The sequence below is a fragment of the Monodelphis domestica genome, chromosome 3, assembly GCF_027887165.1.
Source record: "Monodelphis domestica isolate mMonDom1 chromosome 3, mMonDom1.pri, whole genome shotgun sequence".
In the NCBI taxonomy this organism is placed as follows: Eukaryota; Metazoa; Chordata; class Mammalia; order Didelphimorphia; family Didelphidae; genus Monodelphis; species Monodelphis domestica.
The window spans coordinates 86,022,241-86,043,311 of record NC_077229.1 but is presented as its reverse complement, the minus strand read 5'-3'; the positions used below and the strand labels follow the sequence as shown (position 1 = coordinate 86,043,311).

General features: G+C 41.3%; 1 protein-coding gene and 1 long non-coding RNA gene across 4 annotated transcripts in view; one reads left to right on the top strand and one right to left on the bottom strand.

Moving 5' to 3' along the window:
- The window catches only part of LOC103093554 (uncharacterized), a 54,265-nt gene that overhangs the window by 19,494 nt on the left and 13,700 nt on the right, over positions 1 to 21,071 (bottom strand). The window lies entirely within an intron of this gene.
- Positions 12,194 to 21,071, top strand: part of GATAD2A (GATA zinc finger domain containing 2A) — a 220,143-nt gene continuing 211,265 nt past the window's right edge. Inside the window, exon 1 of one of the 3 annotated variants that reach the window (XM_016432182.2) lies at positions 12,194 to 12,326. The gene's annotated coding sequence lies outside the window, so the exon portion shown is untranslated. Of the gene's footprint in view, positions 12,327 to 12,439; positions 12,945 to 21,071 lie in introns of those variants that run through there. The other 2 variants (XM_007489203.3, XM_056822370.1) reach the window with 2 other exon arrangements.

Sequence of the window (21,071 nt, the reverse complement as noted above, 5' to 3'; positions counted from 1 at the left end):
AATCTATTTTGAAAAAGCCACCATGGAACCCCCTAGGGCCTTCTGTTGTTTAGGCACTCAATAAAATCAGCATGATGTTATTTGTAAACCGTAATGAATGAATAAAAGAGAGGCACTGACAGTGGCAGACTGGCCTCAAAACCAGGGAGACCTTGATTCAAGCCTCCCTTTTGCCACATACTAGTTGTGACCCTGGGTAAATTGGTTACTCAGTGGTCCAAGTACTTCTCTTGAGACTTTAAATGCGATAGAATGAGTCCCCCACACTAATGGATTAGGTCCCATCCTTCTCCCTATCCTGTATGCCCAGGTTTTCAGCATGGAAGGCTGTCAATGGGCTGCATTTCTGGAGAGTGAAGAGGGAGGATACATGTTAATAAGATGATGGATCCACTGAATAATCACATGTTCCATCCTTAAGGAACTTATATTTTAATAGGGGGAGGCAATGCATATGGCATATCATAGAGAAGGGATGAAAGACTTTGGGTGAAGCTTAAAGCACTTGATTAACATGCTTTTCTCAGAAGAAATGGGTTTTAATTTTCCTTATGTAAGCAATGGAATGCACAAAAAATGGCAGGAAGACAGCTTGGGTGAAGCCTAATCAGGTGCCAGAGCAAGAGTTTTGAGGGTAGTAGCAGCAGAAGTCAGTGCAGAATGGCAGGAAGTTGGCCAGAGGGAAGTATGGTCAAGAATCTGGATCTGGCTAGATAAAGGAACACATTTGTAAAACTCTTCTGGAGGAAATCTCTTTTCTATTTGGACTCAGTGTAGTAAAAACACTTGAAAAGTCTAGAAAGTGGATGAATCATTTCTACTCTACTAATCTTACAAGAATGTTGTGAGGATTTAACAAGGAGATTTATAATGTTGGACCCCTAAAAAGCACATTTATTAAAACATGTACTTAAAGACTAATTCTCCCTCTCCTACCCAGGTCAGAAGGGCCATCGGGCCACTCTTGGGTCAACTCCATTATTGATTAGCAGGGAAACTCAGTTGCTTCCTTATTAGATGTCCTGATGCCTCCCTATCCCAAGGGGTTCACCATTTTGGTGCCCAACTTATTGTGGATGTTCAATTAGTTTCAGCTCTCCTGCAGCTCAGAACTTCCTGAGCTCAAGGACAGATCAAACAATTAATATGGGCCTAAACTCGAAATGTGAAATAGATTCTTTTGGTTTTGCATCTTTGACTAGATCATACCCTTTGAAAAGAGTTTTAAAACTCATGTGGAAAATGTGCTTTTTTTAGAACTGGCTCTGGTTTTCTTTGAAGGCCAATAGATGTTAAATGGTCCAGATTTACTTTTAGGTGAGCAACTGTGGACTAACAGGACCCCAGAAATATTTGTGTGATATAGTCTTGTTACTGGGTATGGAGACAGGGACATGGATGGGGAGGACTATATCTGAGGCCTAGATGTCTCAGGCAGCTCTAGCCTTGGGGAGTACATAGAATCATCATCTATTCCTGACTTCTGCCACTGATTTCTATGTGACCGTCAGTGTCATCTATCAAATGAGGACAAGAATTCCTACTCCATTTATATGAAGGAGACTTTGTTAAGATCAAATGAGCAATAGATAAAGATTTTCTTTTAAAGTTTTATTTACCACCATCACTTGCGGATATCCTCTTGGAGAACTTTTCTAAGTTGTGGGCTTTCTCTTAACATCTCGCAATTGTGGTTCTCCCACAAGGTGGCACTGTGGGCTCTACATAACTTTCTGAAACCCAGAACTAGCGATGGCATTCTCTTCATGTTTGTCCCTTAGTAGGCAAACGTTTTAGGGATTTAAGAGTGGATTGGGTTTAAGACGACCAAAGTAGACCTGTATTAGCCTGTAGGAGTTCCATAATAAGTCAGGTCAAAGTCAGAGCTAGACTTTGCAAAGCAAGCCTCAGGGAAGGTAGATTTACTGAGGTAAGAATGTCGACTGACCCTGAACTTCATAGTCTGCAGGTTTGCCTGTTTGGTCTGAATGAGCTAATACTTTAAGCAGGTTAGGTCTCAACAAAAAAGATGTTGGGGGATGGGTGTGTGTGTGTGTGTGTCCCTCTTCTCTACCTCAGTTTTACTGATGCCTTTTGTTTTCACACTACACTAATTTCTTCACATCTGTGACTCCCTCAAATCCTTCCTTGTAGCAAAGAAAAAACAGTGAAGCAAAACCAACGGACACAGCTACTGCTTCTGACATCTCACACCTGTTGTCCCCTACCTCCCTGTTTTTAATCACTTATTCGTTATTATTCGTTACAATTAATCATAATTCAGATGAGGTCCTTCTTGCTTGAGACAACATGAACTCATTAATTCCCCCCAAAGACAGAAAGGAAGAGATAGAGCACCAAACTTAGAAATAATCAAATAGTAAGTATGTGGGAGAACTCTGTAAACTATACAGTTCTGTAGGTAGGCAACATCAACTGTTCATGGGAATGTTGGAGGGTGAATTGCACATTCCTCCCATCCCCATTGAGATAAGTTAAAGTATGGGGCATGTTTAGCCTGTTAGGAGTTAGGAACATGACTGTTTTCTTCAAATAACATAATCATTCCAATTTAGATTAATATATGCAAAGTACTTCCTCGATCATTTTGTGATTTATCAATATTTAACATCTAGTGCAAATAGCTTGGTGCCCCTACTAGGCATGCAAAAATGTTAGTCCTTGACTTCAAGGAGCTTACAATCCAATATGGAGAATGGAAGCTGTATAAAAATACAAGTAACTGAAGAAGAAGTCAAATAGAAACCAATATTATTCAAGGAAAGGCTGGGGAGGTGGGAGAAGCAAAATCAAGGACATCAAAGAGATGGCTACATCTGAGCTGAGCTTTAAAGGGAAGGATGCTAAGAATAATTGAAGATGGGAAGGGGAAGGCATTGGGGGACAAGCTATGCAAGGATAATGACAGGAAAGGGCAGGGCAGGATAAATGTGGGAACAGTCACTAGTTCAGTTTTGCCTGAGCATAATAAACTCTTGGAAATACCACTAATAAAATAGATGACATTTTTATATTGCTTTAAGGTTTTCTAATCATCTTACATGAATTATCTCATTTTCCTGTCCCAACTCTGGGATACTAAGGTACCCCAGATAATATTATCCTCATTTTACAGATAGGGAAACTGAGGCTAAGAGTTTTGACTTGTCCATGGTTGCATAACAAGTTAATGAAAGTTCTGGAATAATAATGAGCTAATATAGCTTAATCCCTGCCCCTAAGACAAAACTTTTACCTTCTGTCTTAGAATCTATATCAAGTATAAGGTAGAAGAGCACTAAAGGTCTGGTAATTGGGGTTAAGTGACTTACTCAGGGACACACAGCCAGGAAGTATATGAGGTCAGATTTTAACCCAGGACCTCCCATCTTTGGGTTTGGCCATCTACTGAACCATTTAGCTGCCTCTTTAGATAGCATTTTAAGGTTTATAAGTCTTTTGACTTACTAGGATAGTATTTCTCTTTCACTTTTTGCCATACTCAAAAAGGTTAGTTTTAGAGATCTTTAAATGAGTATCAGAGACTCCTGAGTCCTAGGACAAAATGTATTTCAGGAATAACAAACTGTCTTCTAATTCTAAGATTTTAGAGGTCTAGTCCTCTAGCCGCTAGCCTCATTTTACACAGAAGGACCTGACCAGATTGGGGAAGGACTGGTGCTAAATTAGTGATAGGATTAGGATGACAATTTAAATTTCTGAACTTTCAGAACAGTGATAGAAAAACTATCAAAGAACAGTGATGAACTCTGCTCACTTGATAAAACAAACTGATGCTACTTACCTCACAGAGGTATTAAAAGGGTTTTGTACATCATACATCAGAAGTGTCAAACATACAGCCCACAAAACATTCAACTATAACCCAAACAAGATTCAAATGTAGTTCCTATTTTTAAAATGTGTTTATGAATTTAAAAAAATATCAATACATGTGTTTTTCTAAGTCAAATGGTATCTGCAAAGATCCTTATGTACAGATTAGTGGCCCTGGTCCTAATGGAATATGACACAAATGCGATACATGATGTGATCTGGGCATTCAGAAGATGCTATGAAAATTCTAAATATTAATGCTGTACTTCTTAGTTTTGAGCCTTTAGAAGTTGAAGTGATAGTTCAGTAATCCAATCCAACATTCTCATGAACTGCAAGTTAAGGCTATAAAAACAAAAGGAGCTTCCATTCTATTTTGGGGATGGGTGACAAGTTTAGTATTTAAATATTTTAGTATTATTAACGAAGTATTTTTACTTAAGTATTTACATTTAAGTATTATTACTTAAGGGGGTGATTTTTAAAAAATCTTTGATTAGCAAAATAAGCCAAATAATCTTAACCTTATATGAATGGCTAGGTTTTACATCTAGATGGTAAATTTAATATCACTTGTTTTTTGAAAACTTTACCTTCTGTCTTAGAATCAATACTAAGTATTGGTTTCAAGGTAGAAGAGTGGTAAGGGTCAGGTAACTGGCGTTAAGTGACTTGTCCACAGTCACAAAGCTCTGAAGTGTCTTGAGGCAGAGTTCCACTGTATTACCCAGATGTCCCAAATGTCATGACTTTTGGTCAAAAGTGGGCCAGGTATGTAATATGACTAAAACTTGTCATCTGAAAATTACATGTGGGGTGCAAACCATAGAACAGGAATGCAACCTTGGGCATATCAGTTTGCTTCTTTATCTTCTGCAAAATGGGCTATAAGGTTGCCAAAAAAGTGCTTTTTTGATAAAAAAAAATGCTATAGAAATGAGCACAATCATTGCTCACAACTATGGTGTGAAAGTTGTAAATAGGAACCTAATCTTCATTTTATAGATCAGAGAATTGTGGCCCAAAGGATTCCAAGTGATGTGTCCTTCAACAAATAAATGGCAGATCTAGAACTAGAACAGAGGACATCTTACTCTAAAATCCAGTAATGGTTCTTTCAATGCTGACACTGGAAAACAATGCAACACTCACCCTCCCTCCAACAATGACATACACAAGCAAAGCAAACCAATGTATAGGCCCAATCTGACAATATATGCTTCATTCTGCCTGTATGGCTGACCACCTCTCTGCTGAGAGAAGGAATGCCTATGCCTATTTCATAAGCTGTCTTCTGAAGTCGATATTAGTTACTGCACTAATCAGTTTTGATTTCTTTCAATGTTTCTAAGTTGTGGTCTCTGTGTTAATTTTCCTGGTTTTGATTACTTCGTCAATTTGTGCACATATTCTTAAGCTTCTTTGAACTCTGTCATTTAAGATTGCAATAACATCTAATTACATTCATATACTACAGGTTGTTTGGTCATTTCCAAATTAACTGGCTCCTGTTTTTTTTTTAAACCCTTACTTTCTCTCATTAAGAACTCTTGACTTTAAAAGCTTAGAGTTCTATCCACTGGGCAATCTGGCCGCCCCTCAAGTCTTTGTTACCACAAAAAGTACTGCTATGGGTATTTTTGTATACACACAATTTTTTCCTATGACCTTCTTGAGGGTATATGCCTAGGAGTAGAATTGCTGGACAAAATGATATGTCTAGTTGATGACTTCTAGCATAGCTCTGTATTATTTTCTGGAATAGCTAGATCTGGTGCTCTTTCCACCATATCACATATCTATCACTAATTCATCTTAACTTTGAAAATTTTTTCTCATTGTAAATGAGAAAAATTTGTAGACCAAGAATTTGTTAGCCTGATGCACTTAGCACACTGTAGTCCACATAGGTCTTTTGCTCATCTCATCCTCCTTGAACAGACTATCTTCATTATGAGATCCCTTCCCACCCCACAACCCCACTTTCCTTCAAGGCCCTCGTCAGGATCCACTTCTTCCAAGAAGGCTTTCCAATCTTCTTTCCTCTTCCCTGAAGTGCCCCATTCCTTCTCAAATGTCCAAGGACTTTGCCTCCAGCTCCTCCCCTTTGCATTTATCTCACTTTTCCTTTCATCACATTTATTTACATAGAGCTCATTTCCCCTCATTAGACAGCATATTCTCTAAAAGGGGGAACTAGAGATCTTTTTTTGGAGGGGGTGGGGGCATCTCTAGTGCTTACCACAAATAAGTTACATGTAGTAGATACCATGTCTTAATGGATAGAGCACGCAGCCTGGATTAAAATCCTTCTTCAGTTATTGTGAGACCAAGCACACATCACTTAACCTCAGCTTCAAAATACTAGTCTTTGAAAAGGAGAAGATATTCACATTACCTACCTTCCAGGGTTCTTGTGAGAAAGGTACTCTGCAAAGAAAACTTTTCATGTGAGTTTTTATTAAAAGTTTGTTGAATGAAAAAACTCAGATTGAAGGAAGAGACATGTTTGGTTTTGTATCCAATGTCTCGCCTATTTTATGTACTTAAAAAATGCTTCCAGAATTGAAACTGTGGGTCATTCCATTTCTTTTCCTCTCAAAACACCCCAACATTCTTTCACCACATTCTTTCACTGTTCACATTTTGTCAAAAGCTATCCAAGGCTTTAGGACAAAAGAACTCCTACTTACATGGTACTTTATAGTTTCTAAAGTGCTTTTCTTATAACAACCCTGTAAATTCTGAGGGCAAATATTTCTCCCATTTTATAGACAAGGAAACTGTAGCTCAGGGTTCTACAAATAGGAAGTATCAAAGCTGGCAATTCAACCCCCGGACTTTCTTCATTTACCACAAGTTACTGGTTATTAAAATTTGCTGCCTCTAAGCAAGTCTGCAAGGTAAATAAGCAGAGATTAAAATTTAAATTCTAGCCCTCAAGCAAAATGTCAAAATTTAGTTCCCCACTCCCCTCACTAAGAAACCTCAGCAGCTTGGGCCTTAATTATAAATACAGTAGAAAGGACTTAGGGCAAGAATTATTAAATATTCCCAGTGTTAGATGGTCAAGAATATAACCTATGGATGGTGCTAAAATAGGTCAGCATGTGGAAGAGTCTTTATATTTGTCTTAAAATAATCTGTGGGGGAAAAATCTGAAATTATTATTGTATAGGAAAAAATTACAGCTTGTAAGAGTACTTGAAATAAACTGAGGAAATGCAAGAAGGAGTTTTGGAGAAGAAATCATGGGTTCCTGTTTGGGTCAGAGTCATGGAAGGTAGGGGGAACTGTGTGGAACTACTTGATGGCCACTTAACCAGTATAATGACCAGAACAAGTTTAAAATGGAGGCTAGTAAAGTTTTGCCAGAGATAATTACAGCTCTGAGAATGTAAATTTCCCTTATTAAATCATGAAAATCATTCAAATGCTACTGAATGCTAGTATATAATAACTCTTAGGGGACTTCTGAAGTCCATCAGAGACAGATGTAACATGTAGGAGCCATCAGATCTTTGTCAACAATAGCAGAAGAGAGCTCTAGGGAAAAAGTGCTACTGGTCTAAGCATCCAAAAACTTCTGGATCCGTTTTTAACTACTTTGATGAATCTGTGGATGGCAGGTAATCACTACCTCTTAGGCTGAATTTAGAAATCCAAATTAGTCTATTCTAAATTATATCAAGGAAAAGACAGTAGATAGTTAAAAAAAATTTTTTAATCCACTGAGGTAAATCTGGTATAGTGGAAAGAGCACTGGATTTGGAGTCAAAAGACTGAGTTTTAACTGCATTCTTTTGGTTATCAAATACTTATTATTGGCCAGGCTAGGTGCTGAGGCAGACAAAAATACAATAGGACATACACTCATGGACCTTACATTCTATTAGGAAGAAAGGAGAACATACAGATAAATACAATATTTATACAAAGTTAAAAGGGGATGGGTGGGCAGGATGTGAAGAGAGGTGGTGTTGAGGACACTACCAACTTGGGAAATCAGGGTAGACCTTGGACTACTTACTTGTTCAATCTTGGCCAAAACACTTTGCTTCTCTGGGACTTGTTTCATCTGTAAAAGTGACTTGTCTAGAGGATCTCTCAGACTTGTGACAGCTCTATAATTTCCCACTCCCTATATGCTCAACACTATGCTTGATGGTATGGGGTATGAATATATCTGAGAAGGTAAGACACATAGAAAGGCTTAAATACAAGTAAGTTCCATAAGTCAGTAAGTGAAAAATAAGTGGTAAGGCAGTTCAAGAGTGGGAGAGCTATGAGAACTAGGGTAGGATCATCTAATTTGGGCGTTCTTAACCTTGAGACGCACAGATTTCAGGAGATATATGAACTTGGATGGGAAAATACACTTATTTCTATATAATTGGTTTTTATAATCCTGTGCACTTTATTTTATGCATTAAAATATTATTCTGAGGAGTCCCTAGGATTCATTGCGACTTCTGAAAGGTTCCATAACACAGAAAGGGTTAAGAACCCCTCCAATCTAATCCAACTCCTGCATTTCATAGATGAAAGAATATCCTAAAGATAGGAATTGATTTGTTAGAGTGAATTATTAATAAGTGTTCAGATTTCTATCCCATTATTCCAACACTTTTCTTCCCATTTAGAAGCAGGTATAAACACAAATTTATACATATTATGTTTATATTTCATAGACATGGAAATTGGGACTTAGAAAAATGATTCTTTAAATAGTGATTATACCTCAGTTTTAGATACCCAAATTATTTCTTAGTAGTGCCCAGGAAATTTTGGGCCAGTAGTAGGCCATATTCCATGGTCTTTCTATTCCAGTCAGCATTTAAAACCTTAAAATCTAATTTTACTCCCTAATATCATCTTGGGGTAATTTAATACTGAATATTGTCCTGTGAAAGCAAAAGACTAATATCTGGATTTCTTGTTACTTCTAAGGTTCTGAGTGATTTTAGGTTTTAAGGTCTTAAAAAAATCAATTATCACCCATTTCCAGTGTCATCTGAACAGCCTTTCCAATTGGCACAGGTTTCAGTGAAGTTCAAAATAAACACCTGAGGGCTTCAAATTGTTTGGGAAAACTAAATTATGCTTCAAAATAATCTGAGGAGGCAAGAAAGTATAATGATGGAAGGGTGTTAACCCTAGGTAGAAGAAATATTTGGATGACTGTCACCTGAACCACTACTCTCATTTAGGGACTTTATTTGGCTTTCTGTTTTAAAAATTGCATGCAACCTTTCTGTGTTGATATTACTGAATGGTGTGCTCCACCTCACTTCCCCTAGAAGTGGTATTTCCTATAGAATCCAAGGTCACAAAAGCAAAGTGAGGTCTCCTCTTCTGGCTTGCATTCCCCCACCCGACATTCTCCCTGACACCACTGAGGCCCCTCCTCCACTGCTGTCAGTGAAGGCTTGTTGGCTCTGTTCCCATTTCCCTATTTGGATATGAATGTCACTTAGCCAGTTTGCCCAGATGTGTTCCCAGACCCGGGAAGGGGCACGCCTTGATGTAAGATGTAATCATTACTCACATGGAAAGAAAAAAAAAATCCCTACATAGGGCATAGACCCTTCTTTTCCTTCTTCATGCCAGAAGTCTGATTCCCATCATCCATCTTGGTTCTGTGTTGGTCCTAAAGCTGAAAGCCTATTCTTCACCAGATGACATCTGATTCAGATTCTCCCAGAATTCACCTGACCAGATAGGCTTTGTTCATCCTGAATGCTAGTGAAACCTACCATGCTTAAGATCTGGGACCTGGGGGAGGCCTTAGACCATTTGGTATAGTCCCTCTGCCTTTAGGAAGTTAATTGCTTTTAGAAAATCACAGTGTTTAGCTCTTAAAAGTTTGTCATTGGTCCGGTGAAACCTTTTATCTTTTTAATGCATAGGTCTGATCAATTTACTTCCTGCTCAAAAACTTTTGAAAGACTATCATTTATAGGAACAAATTCTAACTCCTTAATGTTCCATCTTAAAGCCTTCCTTCCACAATTTAAAATCTTTCCTATCTGACGTTTTAACATTATTCCTCTTCATATACTTTGTCTGATCCAGCTCTCTTTCTTGTCCCCATGTCCATCAACCTCCCTATGGATGACTGGAATTTCCTATCCCCTCATTTTTGCTTGATGTCTTTATTTCTTCAAGACCCAAGTCAAGCTTCCTAAAGCAATTCTTAATTTCTCCAGGAAGTAGTGATCCTTCTCTAAGCATATAACAGGTTCATAATGTTTGTTGACTTAAATGATATTTCTAGAGGAAAATATCCAAAAATGTCTTGAGATGTCTGATTCAATTTCATTCAATCTCTGACTCAGTATCAACATATATAAATTAGGTTTAGTTTGGGTAACTTTTGTGGGTAGGTAAGGACTGTTGGACAAGGATTAATACTTGTTTTTAGGAGTTCTGTTTCTCAACTAAGCTGCTGGACAGCTTCAGAGAGTAAGCTCTCAATACCACTCTCATTTACATGATCCAAATGTACATGAAGTCCTCAATGTTTGAGCAAAAATATTAAGAGGACCAGAGAATTTTAGTCAGAACAGATATTAGAATACCTTACAGTTGAAAAAAAAAGGGCCTTAAAAAGACCATCTATATAGGTTAGTACCCAGATGAGCAAACTGAGTGGGGGTGGGCTGGGGAAGGAGAGGTATTTGCCCAGAATCTGAATGTGGAAATACTGGAGAAGGATAAGGGGTCAACTAGAAACCAAGAATCCTATTAGTTCATTTTTTCTTTTTACCACATCTACATCTTTTAACCACATATCTCTCCTGCAGGTAATATAGTGTACATAATGGGCCACTTCTGGCTTTCTAGATGCTCATAATTATAGGAGCATAGGAATAGCTAGTTTGACCCCTATGTCTCCTATTTTACAGATGATAAAATGAGACTAAACTAAAGCTCAAATGATGGGCTCAAGGTCACACAGGAACTAGTAGAACTAGGATTCAAACTCAGGTCATCTGACTTCAATTCCAGCGCTCTTTCTACAATTCCAAGGTTATTTCTCACAAAGGGGTCATCTCTGAAAGCAAGAAAAAAAAATTCCTGCTTCACTGGGGTTAAGTGACTTGCCCAAAGTCACACAGCTAGGAAGTGAGGCCCCATTTTGAACCTAGGACCTCCCTTCTCCAGGTCTGGCTCTCTATCCACTGAGCCATCTAGTTGCCCCTTCACTTAGACCTGACCCCAAAGCCTCTCACAATAAGTGTTCCTCAGACTGGTTTCCCCCAATCGACCAGAACAAACAAAAATCCTATGCCAATTTAGTATACCAAAGACTATGCTGGACACAGAAAGAGATACAAAGTTTGGATAAACCACTGTGGAATAGGAACATTGTATTAGGAGCTGGAGAGGATTTTGGAGATCATCTGATCCAGCCTCCTCAATTTACAGAAGAAACTGAGGACCACCCCCTTTCCCTCAGGGAGAACTACTAGCCTAAGGTCAGCTGCTAGTAAGTAGCATTGTGAGATAAGACACCAAGACACGAAATTGAGGATCACCCATCTTCTTAACTGGGGCTATTTTTTTTTCCTGCAACTTTTAGAATTGCTCCTCCACTTTCTTATTGGGGGGGGGGGGGGATTTGATACGATAAGGAAAGAGGAGGGAGAACAGAAGTTTTAAAGGACAGCGGCAAGGGGAAGGGATAATACCCATAAACGTCGGTATCGGTAGAAATGAGCCTGGAGGAGGGTAATGGAGAATGGGGGGCGGCGTGCCACCATTGGTCAAGACTAGGGGGTCAGTTAAGCAGAAATGATGGTCTGGGGAGGAGGTATTGAGGATGAGCTCTTAAGTCCAGGGAGAACAAGACGCTGGGCTGAGCAGAGGGTGGGAAAAGATGAGGCTCAGGGTCCTGTGCGACAAAACTCTGGGCTGCGGTAGATGAGCTCGCCCCGGGGGTCGGTGAGGTGTCTCGGGATCCCTTAGGCCTTGGACTGAGGAGAGGCCAAGCCTCCTGGCTTTCACTGTCGCCCTCTCCAACCCCGGCTGCCTGGGCTCGGCCCAGCCGGCGCCAACCGCCACCCCGCGCGCGCGCGCCCCGCCCCCCCGTCACTGCCCGCCCCTCCCCCCACACCCACCCGCGCGGCTCCCAGTCCACACCGCTCTCGCCTCCTCCGGGTGCATTGTGGGTGGGGCGCCCCTGCTGAGCACTGTAGGGAACCCCCTTTGCCCCGGCCGACCGGCCGCCCTCAAGGGTCGAAGGGAGCTCGGTCTCGGCAATTGACGCTATACTCTTGGCTCCGCCCCTTCGGCGACCGAAATCTCGTATTCGTACAGCCCCGACTGGGTAGGCATCCCCTTCTGATCAACGATTGGCTCGGTTGCCCGCCCGTCACACGTCGGGGTTGCCGGCTCTCGCCCCTTGGGCCTTCATGGCCGCTGGCGCGATCAGTCGGGCCAGTCGGGCTCGCTTCTCATTGGCCACTGAGTACTGTCGATCTTGGGTAGGTTCTGCACCCTTTGGGCGTAGGTCCCATCAATTGGGCAAGCACCTCACTCTCATTGGGTGCTTGCCTTGCCATTCAGGGAGACGTACCGAAACCCGGAAGTGTGGGAGGTGAAATCTGCCTAGCAACCGGGGAAGCCGGGCTGGGAAGCGGGTAATTTCAGTCTGAGGAGAAACCCGGAGTCCCGCGGAGGTGCCGCCACCTTCAACCCCCCCTCCCCCCGCCTTCTGCCCCTCGCCTCTACAGCTCTGTCTCTAGTCGGGGACGTCCCCCCACTGAGGACAGTCACCTTCATCTCGCTCCTTCGCAACCCCCCCCCCCGCCCTGTCCCTCAGCACCCCACAGCCCCACTGTCCGGAGCGCGCGCCCCCGCCGCGGGAGGGGGAGAGTGGTGGACGACACGGGGACGGCAGCGGCGGCGCGCAGCGCGTGGCGTCCCCGAAGCGCGCCCCCGACTACAGCCCCACACACCCCGCACGACACACGCTCGGTCCGTCGCCGCTGCCGCCACCTGAAGGAGCCGCTGGGACCGTCCCGCCCTCCCGGGCGTCCGCCCCAGGCCGCTGCTGCCCTCCGGAGCCGCGCAGGAGGCTCCGAGACAACTTTGGCTGGCCGGTGAGTGACTTGGCTCGGTCGTCCGTGGGGGGCCCGGGCGGAATTCCCTCGCTCTGAGTCTCCTGCCCGTTCCGGTCGCCCTGAGGGGCTGCGCTCGGGCCGGGCTGGGCCAAGGGGCGGGGGGGAGGGGATGGCTCGGGTCAGGAAGGGACTAGAGGCCTCTTATTCCACCCCCCCCGCGCCCCGAGAACGTGCCTAGACTCGCCCTCTCCCCTCCCCCCTCCTGGCCGTGCCCCCCACGCCCTGTCCCCCGGGGCGCCGGGCCGGTCGGGCGGGGCGGGGCTGGGCGGGCCCTCGTCCCTCCCCTCTCCTCCCTGCGGAGGGGGAGGGGGAGCCCGTAGGGCTGTGGGGGCTGCGGGGCAGGTGCGCGGGGGCGGGGATGGGGATGGGTTAGAAGGCGGCCCCCTCCTTTGGGGCTTGAGCTACCCCTACCCTTACTTAGTCTTCCGTTCCCTTTCTCCTGAGGCGTCGGCTGCCTGCCCGTTGCCAGCCTCCTGGCCCCAGGAGTTCCAGCTTCTCAGGCCGGGGGCGCCGCGACAACTTTTGTTTTCTCTACCGGACTCCGAAGCTATTTCCAGGATGGAGTTTAAAAACCCTTCTGGAAAGGCAGGGGAAAAGGTTCTCTCTTTCTTTGGGCAGAGAAACTATTTCTTTTGCAGCCCCTTTGGTGTGGGGTATCTACTAGCTAAAGGACTGCGTGGCTAATCCTGTTTCAAAACCCTCAGTTGGCTGCGCTAGACCATTGTCTCTTCATTATCACATTGTTAAGCCACTAGATAGACTGACCTCTACAGTTCGCTCCCCACCCCCCTCACCCCCTTTGCATATTGGAAACCCCTTCTTTCTCTTTAAAATTCCTGGTCTTGCTTTACCAGTTCTACACTTCACTTCTCCAAGATAATTCACTTCTTATTCCGCATCACCTTCACACCTTGACAGCTTTCTCTTTGGGTAATGGGGGGTGGGTGGGAGGGGATTCCTAATGTTTACTTTACAAGCAGTACCTGAATCATTGGATCCCCTAGCTTTGAAACCTGGAGGGAGACTTATTAGTTGTTTAATTTTTTTTTGTAAGCACTTGATTTTAAACGCCTCCCAAAAGGGAGATCTTTAAGTTTGTTTTGCAGACTTCGATGTACTTCTTTTTAAACTGCCCACCCTGGATTTCAAGTTAACTCCAGGTGCTAATTTTATCTGGTTGCTAAATGCAAAGTTCTACTGAACACAAGTGGATGAATGTTGGCTTTGAGAGATGGTCCAAAGGACAGGAATGAAGTCAATTTGAAACCTGAGTAACTGTTGTAACCTCTTCCTGTCCACATGCAAATGTGTCTGTTTGGAACTCGTGGGAAAAATTTTTCCTTAAGAAAGTTTCTAACTTATGTAGATTGAACTTTGTTTTCGCTTGTGCTTTTAGTAACTTTGGCCTCTAAACTATTTAGAATATCAATTCACTTAACTGTTTGATTGAAGGCCACATGCCTCATGTTAGTTTCCATATAGGTTTTGCTTAATTTGAGTTCTTTGTGCGGGCTTTCTGCAGACTATAATTTGACTTCTAAATCTGTCAGTAGGCTGTATGGACACAAGTTTCAACTCGAGCTATTTTCTTCTGTGTAAAAGTACCCTAAGAGTTACCTAGGCTCTCTTGGTCTTGGTTTAGTCAAGTTCAGGCAGGATGCTGCATGCTAACTGCTTGCACCTCTACTGCCTCTTAATGGCCAATCTCAAGCTGGCATTACCTTGAGGAAAAAGATTTTCTGATATCAGAAAATTCAGAAGGGAGAAACATTAAGGAAAGCTTTAGAGACAGACAGCAGTGGTCAGATCCATGAAAAGAAGTTTCCGAAGAGGAGAAAAAGAATAAATGGGGTCAGCAAAGGAGATAAGGGTTCAAGCCTAGACTTAGAATAGTAGGGCTTGAAATTTTGCCAGGTCTAAATGTGCCCAAAGGGGGAAAAAAACTTTTTGGTATGTCTCTTGCAAAACCTACTGCCCTTCTGAATCTTGAATCAGGATTTTCTTGTGTTTTGATGCCAGATATGAAGCAGATTTGGTGAGAGTCTTTGCTTTTGCACTTTTATGCCCTTTATTTTTTCCATCTATAAAGGGGGATAATGCTTTGTAAAGTATCTGTAATAAGAGGTATGAGGGAAGTTATTTTAATATAGCACAGCTATGGCTAGAATTAGGCAGAAGAGACTGCTGTATTGATAGGTTTGGGGAGTGGTGGGGAAACAGATTCCACCTATGTTAAAGTCATGTTCTATTTGGGGACTGTTTGAGTAATTTTTTGGGAGCAGCTTTAATAGTGGTTCACTTTAAAACATAGAATGAGAACTTTTTCAGGATAATGAATTAGATTTTAAGGACAAATATTGAGTGATGTACAAAAACATTTGATGCAACACAATAGTTCTTTGAGAGGTCGAGTTCATGTCTTAGTACCCACATGGGAGATTAGAATTCATATTGAATTCCTTGGATTGGGAAGGCAGGAGAAAGCTAATTCAGCTCCTTAGAGGCTTAGGGGAGGGGTAAAACATCATGATTTTTCATTTGAGTGCTATGTCTGATAATTAGTATAAGACAGTGTCCCAGGGGGAGCCCAAATCAAGGCCATCTTCAATAGTGGCTTTGGTAGAGGGCAGAGATGCTGCTGCTATTGATGTCAAAAGGATTTTTCAAAAAGAAAATAGATTCTTGTAAATGCTCCCCATATGCACCACCCTGACCTCCCATATTATTCCTTTTTCCTACTTTCCTTTATAAAGTCTGGGGATGAAATTTATGTTTGGAGGTTGTAATTTTTGAAAATGACCATAGGTGTTTTAGGAAGGTAAAATATAAACTTTCTGGAAATTTCCATCTGTCCTTTTAGAGACAAAATAGCCTCTTTATATGCAAATAACATTTTAAAACTTGAAACTCTAAAGTAAACTGTCTTAAAAGGAATGTTATGCTTTTGAATTATATCACTGCTAGTGTGTTCCTCAGCCTTTACTTTGAGTTGTGGTTCCAGTACAAAGTTGTTATATTTAACAGGAAATTTTAAATTGTTTTTATTTCAATTGAAGCAATAAAGAGCCTTGGATTGTTGGAAATTATATTATAGATCTTTATTTATTAGATGATAATGACACAAAATATAAACAAGTGGGCAGGTCTAAATGGTACATAGTACCAAACGCTTTTCCCAGTACCTAACTGGACAGATGTAACTGTTGATTTATATTACCAAAATAGTTAGGGAAGTGGGAGAGTTCCTTCCTGTTGGATACAACACTGGTGATGTTAAAGTTTCTCAGGATCTAGATAAGAAATGAGCTGCCCTTGTGAAATAGCTACTGTTCCTAATTTGTACAAACAGCATAGAAATGATTAGACATTTTCTATTATGTCCCAACTTTAAATATGTTTACTTCATGGCAACATGATATAATGGATAGAATTCTGGACTTTGAGTCAGAAAGACCTTTGTTCAAATCCCATCTCTGATAGCATCTGTGGGACTTTGGGCAAATTATTTAAAACTCCTTGGGTCTCAGTTTCCACGACTGTAAAATGGAAATAATAATACTTCTAATTACCTACTTCATAGGATTGTTGTGAGGTACTAATAAAATGCTGTGTGTAGAATGCAGTTCATTCTTTAAAGCTTCACATACATATGGGTTATTATTACCAAGTAACACCTTTGACTTGTTTTTTTGCCCCCTAATCTTCATTCATTCATGCATTTATTTATTTTAGGAAACTTGATTCACCAATTCATTGGGCATTTATTAAGTCCTTGCTGTGTGTCAGGCACTGTACTGGGTATTGTATCCACAGTAGAAAGAAGTAAATGAAACATATCTGACCTCCAGGATCTTAAATTCTATTCAAGGAGAAACAACACATTCATAGAAAATTAAATGCAAAATGTGTACCACTGAATTTCCAGAAAAGGATACTAATGACTGGGAGGAATCAGAATAAACTTCTTTTTTTTAAAAATAACATTATTTTATTTGGTCATTTCCGAGCATTATTCATTGGAGACAAAGATCATTCCCCCCATTCCCCCCCCACCTATTCCATAACCGATGCGCCCACTGGGTATCACAAGTGTTCTTGATTCGAACCCATTTCCATGTTGTTGGTATTTGCATTAGAGTGTTCATTTAGAGTCTCTCCTCAGTCATATCCCCTCAACCCCTGTAGTCCAGCAGTTGCTTTTCCTCAGTGTTTTACTCCCACAGTTGTCCTCTGCTTGTGGATAGTGTTTTTTTCTCCTAGATCCCTGAAGATTGTTCAGGGACATTGCATTGCCACTAATGGAGAAGTCCATTACCTTGGATCGTACCACAGTGTGTCAGTCTCTGTGTACATTGTTTTCCTGGTTCTGCTCCTTTCGCTCTGCATTACTTCCTGGAGGTTGTTCTAGTCTCCATGGAATTCTTCCACTTTATTATTCCTTTGAGCACAATAGTATTCCATCACCAATACATATCACAATTTGTTCAGCCATTCCCCAATTGATGGGCATCCCCTCATTTTCCAATTTTTGGCCACCACATAGAGAGCTGCTATGAATCAGAATAAACTTCGTGAAGTTCATTTGAGAACTTTGATGAAAGCTCAAGATTCTGTAAGGTAGAGATGAGGAGGTTTGGTAGGTATGCCTATGACCAGATCTGGGAAATAGCTTGAGCAAAGACAAGAAGGCAAAAATTAGAACAATAAGCAGACTATTTTAACTGGATCATAGAGTGTATAAAGTGATGTATTGCTGTGAATGTCTTGAAAAACCAGGCAGAAGGGTTTATTTTTTATATTAGAGGCAAGAGGGGAATAATATGGTTAGATCTTGTGTTTTAGAAATATCACTTAGGCAGCTGTGTGGAGGATGGATGGGTAAGGAGAGAGACAAGTTACAAAGGATATTTTAAAAGGTTCATTCAGGAGTTCAAGTGAGTGGTAAAGAGGACTTAAACTAGGGTGATGGTTTTATATTGATTAATTCATCAAGTATTTAAACACTTGCTGTTTGTAAAGGCACTGTACTGGGCATTAGAGAAAGATATCGCAATTAAAGAAGTATCCCTGCCTTTATGGAGTTTATTCACAAAGTATAGCAGTTAACCTACTACAAGCCATATAGGTTCCTTTGGAAAAGATTACTACCAACTGGGGAGGATTAAGGAAGGAGGGAGAGAAGTCATATATTCATCATCTGTTCTACAGGAGTCATATTGACCATAGAGCAGATCTTTTATATATTTGTCTTCTTTTAGAATGTGAGATACTTATGAGCAAGGAATTTTTGGTTTTCTCTTTCTATACGCAGGACTTAGCATAGCACTTTGCACATAGTAAGCTCTTAATATACTTTTTCATTCATTTATTCATTACAGATATTCAGTTCAGATGCTTTTTAATCTAAAATTTCTTCTTGAAAGTGTTAATATCTTTCCAATTCAGTAGCATTTATTTTTTCTTTTAAACCCTTACTTTCTGTCTTAGAATTGATACTAAGTATCAGTTTTAAGGCAGGAGAGGGATAAGGGCCAGACAACTAGGGTTGACTTGCCCAGGTTCATAAAGCTAGGAAGTGTCTGAAGTCACATTTGAAGCCAGGATCACCTGTCTCCAGGTCTGACTATCCACTGAACCACCTAACTGTCCCTCTGTGGCATTTTTTTCAGTGCTTCTTATGTTGAGCAAAAACCTATATAAATAAACTTTTCTACTTTCTGTTTGTAAATTTAGCAGATTTATAACATTAAATCTAAGAACATTACTGTTTAGTATCCTCAAAGAAATAGAAACTTATTTAATAGTTGTAGTTAGTTCAGAAGTTTATATTAGCAAATTCTCATTACATTGTAATGTGAAGGTATAACATTGCTCAACTTTACAGTTGTAGAATCATTTTTTAAAAAAAAACCTTACCTTCTGTCTTAGAATCAGTTCTGATTATTGGTTCTAAGGCAGAAGAGCAGTAAAGGCTGGGCAACAGGGGTCAAGTGACTTAATATAGCTAGGAAGTGTCATAGGTCATATTTGAACCCTGAACCTCCCTATTACTGGCTCCATCCACCAAAACACCTAGCTAAACATCCTTGCAGGATTCCCTACTGGGAGGTATATAAAAGTCAAGAGAGTTTCTCTCTCTCTCTCTCTCTCTCTCTCTCTCTCTCTCTCTCTCTCTCTCTCTCTCTCTCTCTCTCTCTCTCTCTCTCTCTCCCCCCCCCCTCCTACCCCCCTTCTCCCTCTCTCTCTATCCTGAAAATTTTTGTTTTTTAAAAAATCTTTATCTTCTGTCTTGGGTATCAATTCTAAGGCAGAAGAGTGGTAAGAGGTAGGTTATTAGGGTTAAGTGACTTGCCCAGGTTCACACAGCTAGAAGTATATGAGGTGATTTTAAACCCAGGTCCTCTTGACTCTAGGCCTGGTGCTCCTTTCTACTGTGTTACCTAACTGCTCCTTCCTGAGTTTTTGTGAAATCAACTATACCTGTCTGGTAAATTCTTTTCACTATCTTCTGTAGGATCATCCATGGATCCAGGATATCCATAGTCCATGGATAACTCCAGGCCTTTGTCCTGGGCCCTTTTTTCTCACACTTTCTTAGTGATCTTTTTAGCTTTCATTAGTTCAACTGTCATCTTTCAACTGTTCAACAACAAATGACTCTTTCAGTTGTGCTTTATTTCTTTTGAGCTTCAGTCCCATGTCTCTAACTACTTTTTGGACATCATGACCTAGATGTCCCAGGCTTCTCAAACTCTTCCTTTCCAAAATGGACTTATTTTTATACCTCTAAGCCATATCTTCTCCCAAATTTCCCTTTTTTTGAAGGGTCCACTATCCTGGTTACCCATATTTTCAATCTAGGGGTCATCTTAGACTTTTCACTTTTATTCACCTCTCATCTCATTAGAGATGCCAAATGTACGCTTGATCTCTTTAGCATTTCTCACATAGGACTCTTTGTCCAATTAAAGTGCTGTAACCATTTAAATTCAGGCTCTTATCATCTCTGGCTTGGACTATTGCAGTAGACACCTGTTTGATTTCCCCACATCTGACTTTTCTCCTCTAACATCTATTTTCCACATAACTTCCAAATAGGTATTTCCAAAGCATAGTTTTGTTTTGTTTTAAACCTTACCCTTCTAGCATCAGTTTAGCTAAAACAGAAGAGTGGCAAGGGCTAGGCAATTGAGTTAAGTAATTTGTCCAGGGTCACACAGCTGAAAGCCTCTGAGGCCACATTTGACCCCAGGTTCTCTTGACTTCAAATCTGGCACCATATCCACTGTGCTACTTACTTATTAGCTGCAGTGTTCAAAGCAATTGACCATGTTAACCCTTATACTCAAGAATCTTCCTTAGTGCCTTTAAGAAAATGTTGCTTCTTTTCTTTGGCATTTAAAGACTTTCCCATTCAGCCTCTGGACTATCTTTTCAGGATGATTACATGTTTGTTACTCCCACTCAAACACTCTACTTTCTCACCAAACTAGCATGCTTGTGTACATCATACATGGCATTCTATTGCTCAATTCCATGTCTTTGTAAAAAGGCTGTCAAATATGTCAACTCTTCTACTTCTGCATTGCAACCCCTGGCTTTTTTCAGAGTGCTTTGCTCAAATATCACCTCCTTAAAGGAACTTTCAGTTTACTCCCTCAGTTGTCTGTCTCATCCCCTCTCACATGAATTGCTATCACTGAGTATTTATATTGTATCTAGTAGTAGTAGTCTCTTGGTAACCGAGGATGACGATTGTCTTTGTGTGTTTTTATGCACAAAGACACTTGTGCATGAAGGAGATTTAAGTGGAAAAGTCGATGCACAGAGACAGTCCCACTCTCTGGGTATTGGAAGCCTGGGTCCATTGGCATGAAAAGTCGTTACACCTGGAGACTTCCTCAGCTGCATTGGATGGCCCTGTTGTCCTTTGTGCTCCAACACGCCCTAAGCACTCCATAGTGCTTTGCTGCGTCGCCATCTCAGCTGTTGAACCTTCTTGTTGGGTTGGTTTCTTCTGCCTGTTCCGCTGGAAGCAGTCTTCACATGTTGGGTGAGCAAAGCCCTAGTTCGCCAGGGGTCAACGACCCGATGGCTACCCTCACA